Consider the following 14815-nt stretch of genomic DNA (forward strand, 5'->3'; position numbering starts at 1 on the left):
TGTTGTAATGTCCATAGATAGTCTGAACAGCTTCCCGAGTGGGGATCCCTCGGTAGAATTGAGTCCATCTATGGGGAGCAAGCGGCTTGCTCGTTGCGAGATACATTTGTTGGATATAAAAGTTACCTCGCGAACTGATTGTCCTGATTTCGAGGTTCACCTATGCTTCCAGCAGGAGCCGCGCTCACTCTTCGAACTGGGCTCCACCGAAGACCAGCAGCATCACGCGCAGCCGATCGGTGACTGGCTATCCGCTGTGATTGATGGGCTGGATAGCTAATGAGATGACGGTTGCCGTGGCTGCCAGTCGGTGCCGCCCCCCTCGCGGCTCCCTCGGAAACAATATGGCGGCGGTATCCGTGTTTTCCAGCACCCTCTTGTTGTGATGTTGACCCATTCGGATCTCTTTGCAAATATTGTATTTTAATTCTGTTCGAATGCATTAATTCGCGGTCTGTGAATGGCAACATTTCTGGCAAGCGACGAACCGCCAGTGTTGAAAATGAATGCTGCTCGGTCCTGTGTTGTATCCTGAATCAGACTCAGGGGATTCCTCCAGGCTCTAACGCCCGCCGTCACCCTCCCGCAAGCTCCTCATATTGAAGATCATTTCACTCGCGCTGTTTCCACTCATTCACTCTGCATCTTCAGAGACCTGGAGCAGCTTCGTACCGTCGGAGGTCTGTTTATATTCGCCAAACTATCTTTTATTTGTAAAATATTTTTCCCTCTCTGTATTGAATTGTCTTATTACTACGATTTTAATTCGTGGTCACTGGCTTCTATCGTTTTTTTTTGAAATTGAAAATTACGAATATTGCCCGAAATGATGGATCAGAAGTCCACTGTCGTGCTTGGATAACGATTTCTCACGGATCTGTAAAGGTTCGATGGTTTTCTTGGCTAATTTTGATAAAAATCGGAAATGAACGTTTCTTTGTGTTCTTGCAGTTTCTTAGGACAATCGCGTTCCTGTCTGTTTATTGAATAAATTGGTTTATTATCATGTCTTTGTGCTGATCACGTAGATCACTCGCTCGGTGAACAAACTGGGGTTGCACACTAGGGTGTAGATTCTTGCGTTTCGGAAACAAGTCCAACAGCATCGTTATCATTTCTTGTGGTAATTTGGCTTGGTTTTGTATATCCGTGCAGCCTCCATTCCTCCAGCTTGTGTTTTGTTCCACACGACGAAAAGGTAGTGATTAGGAATTACTACTCTTATTGCGTGAACCATACTTTATATGAAAGTGTGAGCAAGTGGCAAAAATACTGTAATCATTTTTGTGAGAATGGCGACGTGCTGTTTCCCTTGACATACCTTTAGAAGCAGATGATTTCCTCACAGTATTTGTATTGATTATTGGGCTGTTTAAAATGTAGGCATATTCTGCTTCCGAGGTTTTGGTTTGCATACCGAGATAAGAGACTTATTCACTTAAGTTACTGTATGTTCGTTGTCGGTTTAATCCTTTGATTTCATTTTTTAAAAATTCTGCATTAATACTTAAAACCCGTAGCTTTTGTCAATATACTGAACACTTCAGATACTCAAGTGGTCTGAAATGTTTTGCACATATTAAAGTTTTTATATCATTGACTTTCATTGCGCTCGTTCGGCGAGAGTATTCTTGATTGTGAAATTTATTGTCTGGTATCTTGCTTTGAAAAATCGGAGCTGATTCTGAAATAGCGCTTGCTGAGCCTTATGTTAACCACTTTACACTGAAAATCTTTTCTGCATTTCATGTCCTCGAGTTGTTGCGAAATGTCACATTCATAAAATGTGACTTCTTTCTCGCAGCTTGAATTGCGACTGAAGCATAAAAATCATGCCAAACGACAGGCATGAACTAACGTGGAATAGAATAGATTTGACTCGATGTTCTGCAATTCGTGCAGTTCATTGCTCCAGACTGAGGAAATGGTGACATGGATAGTTGATGTTAAAAAGAAAAAGCTTTGTTTATTCGCTCGAAATTATATCTTCTAAAATTTTTGAAGTACCGGAACGGTAGGTGTTTAACTGGGGTCATGATTTAGGCAGTAGAATCTGCAGGATGCACCTTTCACTGCCCACGTTGTGGAGAGAATCTAGTTTAATGAGCTAAGTACCACCCTCGAGCGACTGTGTGGAGTTTGCACAGTCTCCCCGTGACTGCATGAGTTCCTTCCGCAGTCCAAAATGTGCAGGTTAGGTGGATTGACCATGCTAAATTTCCCATAGTGTTCAGGGACGTGTAGATTAGGTGGGAATTGGGGGTCCGGGTCCGGGTGGGATGGGATGCTCCAAGGGTCGGTGTGGATACTTGTTGGGTCGAAGGGTCTGTTTCCGTTATGTAAGGATTCTGTGAAGTAGAGTGGCTGTGGGGCGGGGTGGTAGTTGGAGATTAGTGAAAAGGCATTGTGTTTTAAACATTAATTTTGATGGGAATAATTGAGGTTAACATGCAAGAGTTAAATGTTGCTGGTTAAAACTTCTGTACTGTCAAGTCCAAGTAGTGTTAAAAAGCAAGTCTAGAAGATATTATGGAATACAGGATATCCAACATTTTTATAGAAAATAGCACCTCAGTATATCTGGTAAAAATAAGAGTTGTTCCATCTCTGCGATTTGAGTCAGCATCAGTCCCAGAATGAAAGGTGAATTTCTTGTTTCCTGAGAAATGCCCGTGGAAAAACTAAACATTACAGATGCTGGAAGTTTGAATAGGAGCAGAAATGCTAGAAGTACTTTGCAGTTGAGGCAGCGTCTGTGGAGAGAGAAAGATATAACATTTGAGATTCATTTGGTCTCATCTTTATTTTTGTCTCTTCTTGGCCTTCCAGAATCAACATTGAATTAAATTATTTCTTATTATAAATATTGTCCCTAATTTAGGTGATGGTGATTGCTGGCGAACCCCTTTTGTTGCCTCATTTATACATCCTCCATGTTATTTTTTTGTTTTGTTGTCCTGTTACCACCATCCATATTGTTGTTTAATCTCTCCTGTTATAGACGTAACCTTTTTTTCTTCCCTCTCCTCTCTCCATTTTCATGCTTCATTACCTGCTAAAAATCTGTCACATCTTTGAATTTTTGTCAGAACTGGATGTTGACCCCTCTCCACTGAGAAATGTCAGCTAGTGAAAACTGAACCCTTTGTCATTTTAACTATTAATTATGCACTTAATTTTTCATAATCATTTATTGTAGTGATAGGAAGAGAAAAACTGTTGTCTTTAAAAGGTACCTCAAATTTAACCATTAAATATCTTTTTTTTGCCAATTTCTCCATCAACTATCTCCTTAAATTGAAAGTTGTAATTCAGTATTGAATTATCATGGCTGTGAGCTGGACTGAGGTAACTACAGTATTCCAGACTTTAGACAGCAATCTGGGTTAGATTTGATTCTTGGCTCCAGAGATAAGAGTATCACAAAATATTTGGTGTCTCAATGCCATTTTTCAGAAATTATGGCTCTATTTCCTCCTGACTTGATTGGACACTTTGACACACAGTTTAAAAGCCCCCGTTGCAGTGAATGCAAATCAGCCTTTGAGGAGATAAGCAAGGCAATCTTTGGTTATAAATTACTTTGCATAATTTATGGAACTGAAAGCTGGACACCTAAATAAATTTTGAGATTTGCTCTGTGTGGATATCACAGATTTGAATGATGTCCTGTACATTGGGATTCCAGTATATTGCTGTATCATGGCCATGTAAAAATGCTTTGCTTCGTCCTTTAACATGCTAAACAAGCTAGTTAAGGTAATTTGTTTCCTTTGTTCAGGGAAAATGTATAAAAGTATGCTTTTCTCAGTGATAAAGCTTTATTTCTTTTTGGTTTTGTGGAACTTATTGTTGATAACTGACCAATTTTGCAAATAGGAGCAGGAGCCGGCTATTCAGCCCCTCAAGCCTGTTCTACCATTCTAGATTGTGGTTGATTATTAAATGTCATTACAATCTTTCTGCACTATTTCCATAGTCCTTTGTGTGTTAGCATCTAAAGTTTATTTTCTGAACATACTCCATTACCATGCTTGCGTAACCCTCTGGGGTTGATAATTCCAGAGTTTCCATGACATTCAGTCATACAGATATACTGCATGAAGACAGATCATTCCGTTCAACTCATCCATGCCGACCAGACATCCTAAATAAATTTGCCACCATTTGGCCTATGTCTCTCTTTTTTTTTTATTAGCATACCCATCCAGATGTCTTTTAAATGTTGTTATTCTACCAACCTCTGTCACTTCCTCTGGAAGCTCATTCCATACAAACACCACCCTTTGTGAAAACGTTGCCCCTGAGGTCCCTTTTAATCTTGCCCGTCTCACCTTGGTTCTCCCCCACCATGGGGAAAAAGACCTTATCTCTTTAATTTATTCATGCCTCCTATGATTTTATAAACCTCTGTAATATCATCTGTCTGCCTGCAACACTCTGGGGAAAATAGCCCCAGCCTGTTCGGCCTCTCCCTATAGTGCAAACCCTTCAACCCAGCAATATTCATGTAAATCTTTTCTGAACCCTTTTCAAGTTTCACAACATCCTTCCTATACCAGGGAGATCAGAATTGCACGCAGTGTTCCGAACGTGGCCTAACCAATGTTCTGTACAGCCACAATATGACCTCCAAATTCCTATACTCAATGCACTGACCGATAAAGGCAAGCATACCAAATGCTGCCTTAACTATCCTATCTACCTGTGACTCCACTTTCAAGGCACTACAAACCTGCACTACAAGGTCTGTTTGTTCAGCAACACTCTGTAGGACCTTACCATTAAGCGTATAAGTCCTGCCCTGATTTGCCTTTTCAAAATGCGCCACCTCACATTTATCTAAATTAAAGTCCATCTGCCACTCGTCGGCCCATCTGATCAAGACCCTGTTGCACTCTGAGGTAACTTCCTTTGCTGTCCATGACACCTCCAATTTTAGTGTCATCTGCAAACTTGCTAAACATACCTCCTATGTTCACATCCAAATCATTTCTATAAATGATGAAAAGCAGTGAACCCAGCACTGATCCTTGTGGCACATCGCTGGTCACAGGCCTCTGGTCTGCAAAGCAACCCTGCACCATCACACTCTGCCTTCTACCTTCAAGACAGTTTTGTATCAAAATAGCTAGTTCTTCTTCTATTCTGTGTGATCTAACCTTGTGAACCAGTCTATCATGCGGAACCTTGTCGCATATCTTACTGAAGTCCGCATTACGTCACATCCGCTGCTCCACCCTCATCAATATTCTTCATAACTTCTTGAAGAAATTCAGCCAAGTTCCTGAGACCTGATTTCCCTCACACAAAGCCATGTTGACTATCCCTAAACAGTCCCTGTCTTTCCAATACATGTAAATGCTGTCCCTCAGGATCCCCTCCAACAATTTGCCCACCAGCGAGGTCAGACTCACTGGTCTGTGGTTCCATGTCATTTCTTTACCACTTTTCTTAAATAGTAGCACCACGCTAGCCAACCTCTAGTCTTCCGGTACCTCGCCTGTGGGTGTTGATGATAGAAATATCTGAGCAAGTGGTCCGGTGGAATTTCTTCTTTAATTTATGACATCTTTCCACAATAGAGGCCATAGCAAATATTTTTAGAAGAATCACTTCCCTGTTGTTGGATACAGTAGCATTTTAGGGAGGGTTGATTTAATCCAGTCGATTAGTGTCATAGTGCTGTACAGTATGGAAATGGACCCTTCGGTCTGACTCGTCGATACCAACAAGTTATCCTAACCTAATCCAGTCCCATTTACCACTATTAGGCCTATATCCCTTGAAACCCTTCTTTTTCGTACACCTGTACAGATGCCTTTTAAATGTTGTAATTATGCCACTTCTTCAGACAGCTCATGCCATAAACTTTGTGTGAAAAGGTTGCCCTTCAGGTCCCATTTTAATCTTTTCCCTCTCATCTTAAACTTATGCCCTCTAGTTTTGGTATCCCCCAGCCCCCACCCCCCCCCCCACCCTGGGGGAAAAGACCTTGTCTATTCATCCTATGCGTTGCCGTTTGTGATTTTATAAATCTCTATCACATCACCCTTCAGTGTCCGATGATCCACAGAAAATAGCCCAGCCTATTCAGCCTTTTTCTACAGCTCATACCCTCCAATCCTGGCAATATCCTTGTAAATCTTTTCTGACTTGTAAAATTGTGTGCCGTTGTAGACTGTATATTGTGTGATTGGAAACTTCTTGTAAATACTTTCAATGAAGTGGCAAACACCCCGGTATGTTACTTCATCGGCATTCCCAGAAAAGGGCCAAAAGCGTAATTTTTGTTGCAGTTTGAACAATATTCATAGATGTGCAGATTAGATTCACCTTTATCACAAAACCGAAGTGATGGGAGTTTCATGAAGTTGCACAGGTATCAATTTGATGCTGCCTTATCAGTTAGTATTATTCAGTTCTGGTAATCAAGAAGAAAATTTTAGTCATGAATCTCAGTGAATGTGCTTTCCTGAAAGATTGCAGAACATACTGTTAGAAATTATCCTGTTGGGAATCAAAAGTGAGGAATTTGAACACATCTAATAGAGACAACAAGCCTTTGACAGAGAAGTAAGTAATAACTCTTTTTCAGCTTGACACAGATCTTGAAGTTGATCTTGTGGTGGAAGGTGCAATAATAATCTGTTTTGGTCATTTTCACATGGGTTCAGGATAGATTGAGGACACTTTAAATCAACACAACAGAATATTAGGTCTCCTTTTTTCACAGGATGTACAATCTAATTGTTTTATATCCCTTAGTCTAGTAATTTTTGCACTGCAATATATATGACAATCAGTCTCTTTTTCTTATTATTCTCAAGGCATGCATAAGTGTGGATTATGTGGGGGTGATATTGTTCATTTAGTCAGAGGAAAGTTTCTGTTCGAGGATATTATGTGTCAAATGTTCAGCAAACTCTGATAATAGGCAGATTAGAGAAGAAAATTCCTTGTAGTTTATTACAGAACTGATTGTTTTAGCAGAGAACAGGAACAAAAGCAACTTTTGGACATCATTGCATAAGAATGTCTGTTGGATTGCTACCTGAGCACAAATTGCACAAGTGATCATTTGCCTTCGTCAGGAACATATTCAAGTTCTCCCAGTAAAATGGTACTTGGCTCCCCTCCCCCCCACTTTCAACCAGAGAGCTATTTATTTTAATTTTCCCTGGATGTCAGGAATGAAAGCAAAAAGAGGGGGCTGAGAAGTTTATTATAGTAATGATTAGCTCTTCAAGTTCAGAATCAGCTTTTTTCCCAATTCGATCCAGTTGTAATTCATGCATTTTCTAATTTTAAAGACCAAAAGTGCAGAAGTTTTCATACCTGGCAAAACCGACAGTATTTGTTTCATTTGATCTTTAAAAAAGAAGTTGCTAATACTCCCAGGGAAAGACATTTGTGTCCACTGTGGTTTAATGAAAGTTTTAAGCATGGGTCAGACAGATTTTTTGACTCTCAGAATGGAGGGCTATAGGGAGTGGGCAGGAAAGTGGAGTTAAAACCCAGGATTAGCCATTTTCAAATTAGATAGAGAGCAAGCTCAATTGGTCAAATGGTCTCTTGCTCCTATTTCTTGTGATCACTGCATTTTTATCAAATCCATAGATGAATTTGAGGCATTTCTGTGTGTTAAAAAAGGCCTTCCAATAAAGATGGTTTAAATAAATGCATATTGAAACAAAGCAGCTAATGATTAGATAATTTTAAGCATTTCCTTTTTTAACCACGAATATGGAAAATGATTTAGTTTGACCATTAATCAATCATGGAAATGTCCAAACTTTATGTAGCTGCTTCACAAGTAATTTGGTAAAGAATTAATCAACAAAGCTAATCAACCAGTTATGTGTTGAGGGCTACGGGGAGAGTGCAGGGAAGTGGAGTTGAAGTGCCCATCAGCCATGATTTAAATGGCGGAGTTGACTTGATGGGCCGAATGGCCTTACTTCCATTCCTATGTCTTATGGTCTTCTGGTGTTGACAATATCAGAGCTATACTAACTGTGCATTGAACACGATTATTTGGAGAGGATTCAAATGAGAGCACTGACAGTAAATTGAAATTTATTGGGCTGAGATTTTGGTTCCGAAAGTAGTTTATAGGTGCAAAGGGGTGTAACTTATGGATGAATTTAAGTGCAAGATGTGTGGGCTGGGAGCCAGCATGAATCAGAGGGATAAGTGTGGTTGGCAAGTGGGGATTGAGATGGATATTATGTAAAATGAAAGGATTTGAAACAAAGATGAGAGTTTTAAAGTCAAGGTGCTGTCAACTATGAGCCAGTGTTCATCATTGAGCACAATGCTGTTGGGTGAATGAGACTTGGCTCAAGTTGAGATGTGGAAATGGAATTTTAGATGACCTTAAACTTACACAGGGGAGACTTTGGAAATCCAGTTGGGAGTGTGCTGGAATAGCTGAGTAACAAATTCTTTAAGCTTTCGGCAGCAGTTGAATTGAGACAGGGCTGTTACGGATGTGATGAGGTGAATACAGTAAAGACAGACACATCTACAGGATTTTCAGCTTTTTTTTATTCAAAAATTGATAAGGCTTTCTCTATTTTGTTGTGAATGGTGGTCCCAGATCGCTTTCTCCTTTGATCTACTTTCTAGACTCTTCGAAGCTGCTCTACCTTCTTTGTCCCTGACCTCTCAGATTTGCTCGCATTTACTTGTTCTGGCAATACAGCTTGCTTTAATCTTTTCTGCATTGTCTTTAATGGTGTGAAAGGTAAACTCCTCTGTTTCTGTTATGCAAATTATATCACATGTTCTGTCATTACGCTCAAAACACTTTATAACATCTAGCTTCTCCTCTCGTGTCATAGCCTTTCTTTTACATTCACCACCTGCAATTTTATCAGCAGGATGCTTCTTGCTAACATCCTTGTCACTTTGTCCTCACATTTTTATGGGTAACATGGCAGAATTTGCAAAATAAACTTGAAAACCATGAAACGCTGTACTTCTCACAGAAGGCGCAAAGTCTGTAAAATTATCTAGTTAATTGTATGTGCAGACAGCATAGACTCTTGTGGCGCTAACTTAGTACTTTCTCAAGAGAACGCCTGCATTTTAACTATTGTGTTATGTTGACGCGTACTCCTCCGTTCACGGATGCATTCGCATTATAGCCAACACAAGTTCGAGTTTTAGAAATAACATTCCCCTATTCGTCGTTTGCATTATAGCCAATTTGCATTGCCAGAACACACGTTATAGCAGAACCGATTGTACATGGGCAGATGTTCATCTTGGGGTCAAATATGACAAAAGTTGCAAACAGACCAGTTTGGTCTGAAAATGAAACCGTGGGAGGAGTCAACTTGAAAGAAACAAAAGCAGAAATTGCTGGAGAAACTCAGCAGGTTCTGGCAGCATCTGAACAAAGAAAAGAGACTTAACATTTTGAGTTAAGGGACCCTTCTTCAGAATTGATAGCAAGGATTGTTGACAAGGAGGAAAAGGGGGTTATTGGTAATAAACTGGGGAAGAAGAGAAGCTGAATAGGTGATAATGGGGATTATAAATAGCTCATAATGGGTTGGCTGTGCTGAAACCAACCCATGTCGTAATCGAACCTGGGGCTTGTGGGTGGAAATAGACATTTGAAGGAGGTGTTCATACCCTAAAATTGTTAAACTTGATATTGAGTTCTGAACGTTGTAAGGACCCTAAGCAGAAGATGAGGTTTGAGCTTCAAACGAGCACTGCCGCAGACCTAGACAGAAATGTTGGCGTGGGAATACAGTGGAATGTTGAAGTGACAGGCAACTGAAGCTTGGAGTCATTTTTATGGATAGAGTGGAGGTGTTCAACCAGCCTGTGTTTCTTCTTCCCCAATGTAGAGGCGATCGCATTGCTGTCAGCAAATACAATTGATTGGATTAAGGCAAGTGCAGGTAAGTAGCTGCATGACCTGGAAGGCCTCGGATAGTGATGAGGGCAGAGGTAAATGGGCCAATGTTTCACTCTCCATGATTGCGTGGCACGGGTGCTGTGGGGAGGTGTCGGAAGTGGAGGAAGAGTGGACCAGGTTGTCCTGGATTGAATGGTTGCTGTGGAATACTGACAAAGGTGGTGAGGGGTAATGTGTCAGTTGGTGGCATCCTCCTTGAGGTGGTGGAAATGGCGGTTTATAATCTCCAGAAATGTAAATGAATTTTGCATGAATACCCATTTTATTTATTCATTCATGAGAGTTGTTTATCACTGACAAGGCCAGGAATTATTGCTCATCTGTAATGGAAAGCTGGAGATGATGGCCTGTATGTGCATTTATTATTGATCTGTGATGTGCAGTTAAGTTTAAATTTGTCCAAGGAATAAATTTAATTGTACTCCAGAGGAACTTGACTTTAGACATTTTCTAATCAGTCTGTTGAGGGATATTATTGCACATCTCTGGAAAAAAGTGGGACTTGAATCCAGTCTTAGTAGGAACTGCAGATGCTGGAGAATCTGAGATAACAAGGTGTAGTGCTGGATGAACACAGTAGGCCAAGCAGCCTCAGAGGAGCAGGAAAACTGACATTTCGGGCCTAGACCCTTCTTCAGAAAATGAATTTTCTGAGGAAGGGTCTAGGCCCAAATTGTCAGCTTTCCTGCTCCTCTGCTGCTTGGCCTGCTGTGTTCATCCAGCTCTACACCTTGTTATCCCTTGAATCCAAGTTTCCTAGTTCAGAGGGAGGGACACTACTACTGTGCCACAAGAGCCTTTGCCAACTTGATTTTATGCTTGCTGACCCTGCTGTTCTAATTTCCGGTCCCAAGATGTCACACCTGTGATCTGTTCTGGTTTTTGTGATTACAGGAGTTTGCTCAACTATTTAGGATGGTCAGCTTTATGGTAACTTTCCATGATGAAAATAAGAAAATTTGTTTTCCCTCTCCCATCAACTCTCAAATGTGTTCAATGTCTCTGCAGCAAGGAAGCAATTCAAAGATAGCAGCTCCAGTTCTCATTTGGGTTAAGGCACTCTGTGTTTTTAACTCTGATTTTGTTAAGGATGAGACACTAAAAATTCCAAATGTGTTCTGGGTTATATGTAGGACACTGATATTTTAATGCTGCTCAAGTTGGCTACTGCTATGCCCATCATGACAGATAAAGCTATCAGGAAGCTATGGAGAACCTTGGCAGGATAATCCATCGTGCCTGGGCTTACTGATTTACATTGGCTTCTTGTTTGGCATAACCCTTATTTTGATATCATCTTCCTGGTATCCAAATTCCTCCATCGGCTTTCCTGACCCAAATCTCTGTTACTTTCTCTAGCCCTACAATTTGTCAAGATCTTTTCTCTGCCTTGAATTCTTGTTTCTTGCCCGTTCCTGACTTTATTTGTTGCATTATTGTTAGCTGTGCTTTCAACAGCCTTCTTGGCTTTGCCATTCCTCTCTTAAGCCTATTGGTCTTTCCATGTGTCTCTTTTATTTCTTAAAATGTTCCATAAATCTTTCTGTTCAAACAATCTCGAACCCACCTATGTGGTGTTTATTTTTCTAATTTAAAGGTTTCAAATAAATACAACTTGATTAGAAAACTTACCTCAGTGAGAATATGGATAGTGCTCAGAGTCCTGAAGGAAGCCTGTGCCTCTGTAATTGGACACTCTATTGTCCTCTCTCTCCATTTCTTGACTACAGGTCCCTTCAACCTTGGGAAATTTATTGCCAACATTGATGATACCAACTCTGGTATCAAATCTTAAAATGGTTACCTGTGGCGGGGGTTTGATTTTCTTTTAAAATTGCATTCTTGCAAGGAATGTTTCCTCACATTCAAAACTGAAAGAACTGTTCATGAGCACAGTTCTAGTTGCTTTACCATGATTGTCAATCCACTGATGTCTAAATCATGAAAATCTTGAGCACTAAAATACTAAATGAGCTCTACATATTTAGAAACATGCACCTGAATCAATGCCTTAATCTGTTCTGAAAAATAATTGACTTCTGAAGGTTTGAGATGCTAAAATTGTGAAAAGTTAACTTAAGGCAAATTGCAACATCTTGCAGGAAATCCTGCAACTAACTGTTCCAGCTTATACAGCACTGCATGTTATAGTCAATGCCAGTGCATTTCCCCTGGCTGCTCCTAGATTGTCAAGAAAACGTCTGACTTAAATTGAGGATTAGTGTCTTGTTTGTAAGTGCAAGCAGGTTTCTCACTTCCATTGGACTTCCAGAACCAAAGTAATGGGTTTTGTATTTGCACAGATTATGCAATTTTCCCAGTTGAAGAGATCTTCAATTGCTATTTTTCCCTATTGTTGGCTTCATGAATTACAAAGCATATGAATCTTACCTTGTTAGTGATGACCGGCAGTGGACCATTCAGGTGGGCACCTTCTTTTAGCTGCCATGGTGCTTTCTTGTTTTACATTTACCTCTCTGCATTCCTCTGCATAAAAATGTGGTTCTTTGGAAGCACTGTACAAATTTGGCTTATGACTTTGCTTAGGAATCAGAACCACATCACTAACAATGGCTGACCTCCAGTTTTCATTGAGCAGCTCATTGATTTCCTGGAAAAAAACAACTGAGATGAATTGATAGGCCTCTTGGCATTCTCCAGTATGGGTTTGAAAGGGTGCTCAGTCTGGTTGTCATGTTTTCATTGCTGCATAGCTTAGCTTTGCAGAAAATACCACGTATGCTGTTGACACTCCAGCAGGGCTCTCAGCGTGATGGAGAAGACACTGATGGTATAGGGAATGGTGGGAAAGCAGTTATCTGTTGTCAGAGCTGTTCAACAGTCTATCGTTGAGGAGAAAAGTGTGTTCAACTGCATTGATTTGTGTTCAATCTCTATTTCAGTTCTTCAATCTCATTCCCAAATATCTGCTTTCACTAGAAATCACCCAGTTTAGCAGTCAACACAGCATTATAATTTGCATACAAAAGCAGCAAATAATCTGGTTTTGATAGAACATTACAGCACAGTACAGGCCCTTTGGCCCTCGATGTTGTGCCAACCTGTCATACCAATATGAAGCCCGTCTAACCTACACTATTCCATGTATGTCCATATGCTTGTCCAATGACAACTTAAATGTACCTAAAGTTGGCGAATCTCCTACCGTTGCAGGCAAAGCGTTCCATTCCCTTACTACTCTCTCAGTAAAGAAACTACCTCTGACATCTGTCCTATATCTTTCACCCCTCAATTTAAAACTATACCCCCTCGTGCTCACCGTCACCATCCTAGGAAAAAGCCTCTCCCTATCCACCCTATCTAACCCTCTGATTATTTTATATGTTTCAACTAAGTCACCTCTCAACCTTCTTCTCTCTAATAAAAACAGCCTCGAGTCCCTCAGCCTTTCCTCGTAAGACCTTCCCTCCATACCAGGCAACATCCTCGTAAATCTCCTCTGCACCCTTTCCAAAGCTTCCACATTCTTCTTATAATGCGGTGACCAGAACTGTACACAATACTCCAAGTGCGGCCGCACCAGAGTTTTGTACAGCTTCACCATAACGTCTTGGTTCCGGAACTCGATCCCTCTTTTAATAAAAGCTAAAACACTTTATGCCTTCTTAACAGCCCTGTCAACCTGGGTGGCAACTTTTAAGGATCTGTGTACATGGACACCGAGATCTCTCTGCTCATCTACACTGCTGAGAATCTTACCATTAGCCCTGTACTTTGCCCTCCGGTTACTCCTACCAAAGTGCATCACCTGACACTTGTCTGCATTAAACTCCATTTGCCACCTCTCAGCCCAGCTCTGCAGCTTATCTATGTCTCTCTGCAACCTACAGCATCCTTTGTCACTATCCACAACTCCACCGACCTTAGTGTCGTCTGCAAATTTACTAACCCATCCTTCTACACCCTCATCCAGGTCATTTATAAAAATGACAAACAGCAGTGGACCCAACACCGACCCTTGTGGTACACCACTAGTAACTGGTCTCCAGGATGAACATTTCCCATCAACTACCACCCTCTGTCTTCTTTCAGCAAGCCAATTTCCGATCCAAACTGCTATATCTCCCACAATTCCATCCCTCTGTGTTTTGTACAATAGCCTATTGTGGGGAACCTTATCGAATGCCTTGCTGAAATCCATATATACCACATCAACCGGTTTACTCTCATCTACCTGTTTGGTCACCTTCTCAAAGAACTCAATAAGGTTTGTGAGGCACGACCTTCCCTTCACAAAACCGTGCTGACCATCCCTAATCAATTTATTCTTTTCTAGATGATTATAAATCCTATCCCTTATAATCTTTTCCAACACTTTACCAACAACTGAGGTAAGGCTCACTGGTCTATAATTACCAGAGTTGTCTCTACTCCCCTTCTTGAACAGGGGAACCACATTTGCTATCCTCCAGTCATCTGGCACTATTCCTGTGGACAATGACGAGTTAAAGATCAATGCCAAAGGCTCGGCAATCTCCTCCCTGGCTTCCCAGAGGATCCGAGGATAAATCCCATCCGGCCCAGGGGACTTATCTGTCTTCACACTCTGTAGGATTTCTAATGCCTCTTCTGTGTGAACCTCAATCCCACCTAGTCTAGTAGCCTGTATCTCAGTATTCACCTCGACAACGTTGTCGTTTTCTAGAGTGAATACTGTTGAAAAATATTCATTTAGCGCTTCTCCTATCTCATCTGACTCCACACACAATTTATCACTACTATCCTTGATTGGGCCTAATCTTACTTACGTCATTCTTTTATTCCTTAAATACCTATAGAAAGCCTTAGGGTTTACCCTGATCCTATCCACCAACAACTTCTCATATCTCCTCCTGGCTCTTCTGAGCTCCCTCTTCA

General features: G+C 40.9%; 1 protein-coding gene across 3 annotated transcripts in view; it reads left to right on the forward strand.

Moving 5' to 3' along the window:
• The first annotated feature begins 343 nt into the window (after positions 1–343).
• LOC125456959 (rho guanine nucleotide exchange factor TIAM1-like) overlaps positions 344–14815 on the forward strand; it is a 278224-nt gene continuing 263752 nt past the window's right edge. For 2 of the 3 annotated variants that reach the window (XM_048540606.2, XM_048540607.2), the window contains exon 1: positions 344–680. The gene's annotated coding sequence lies outside the window, so the exon portion shown is untranslated. Of the gene's footprint in view, positions 681–838; positions 886–14815 lie in introns of all 3 variants that reach the window. The other variant, XM_059650354.1, reaches the window with a different exon arrangement.

The sequence above is a fragment of the Stegostoma tigrinum genome, chromosome 12 (assembly GCF_030684315.1).
Source record: "Stegostoma tigrinum isolate sSteTig4 chromosome 12, sSteTig4.hap1, whole genome shotgun sequence".
NCBI classification, from domain to species: Eukaryota; Metazoa; Chordata; class Chondrichthyes; order Orectolobiformes; family Stegostomatidae; genus Stegostoma; species Stegostoma tigrinum.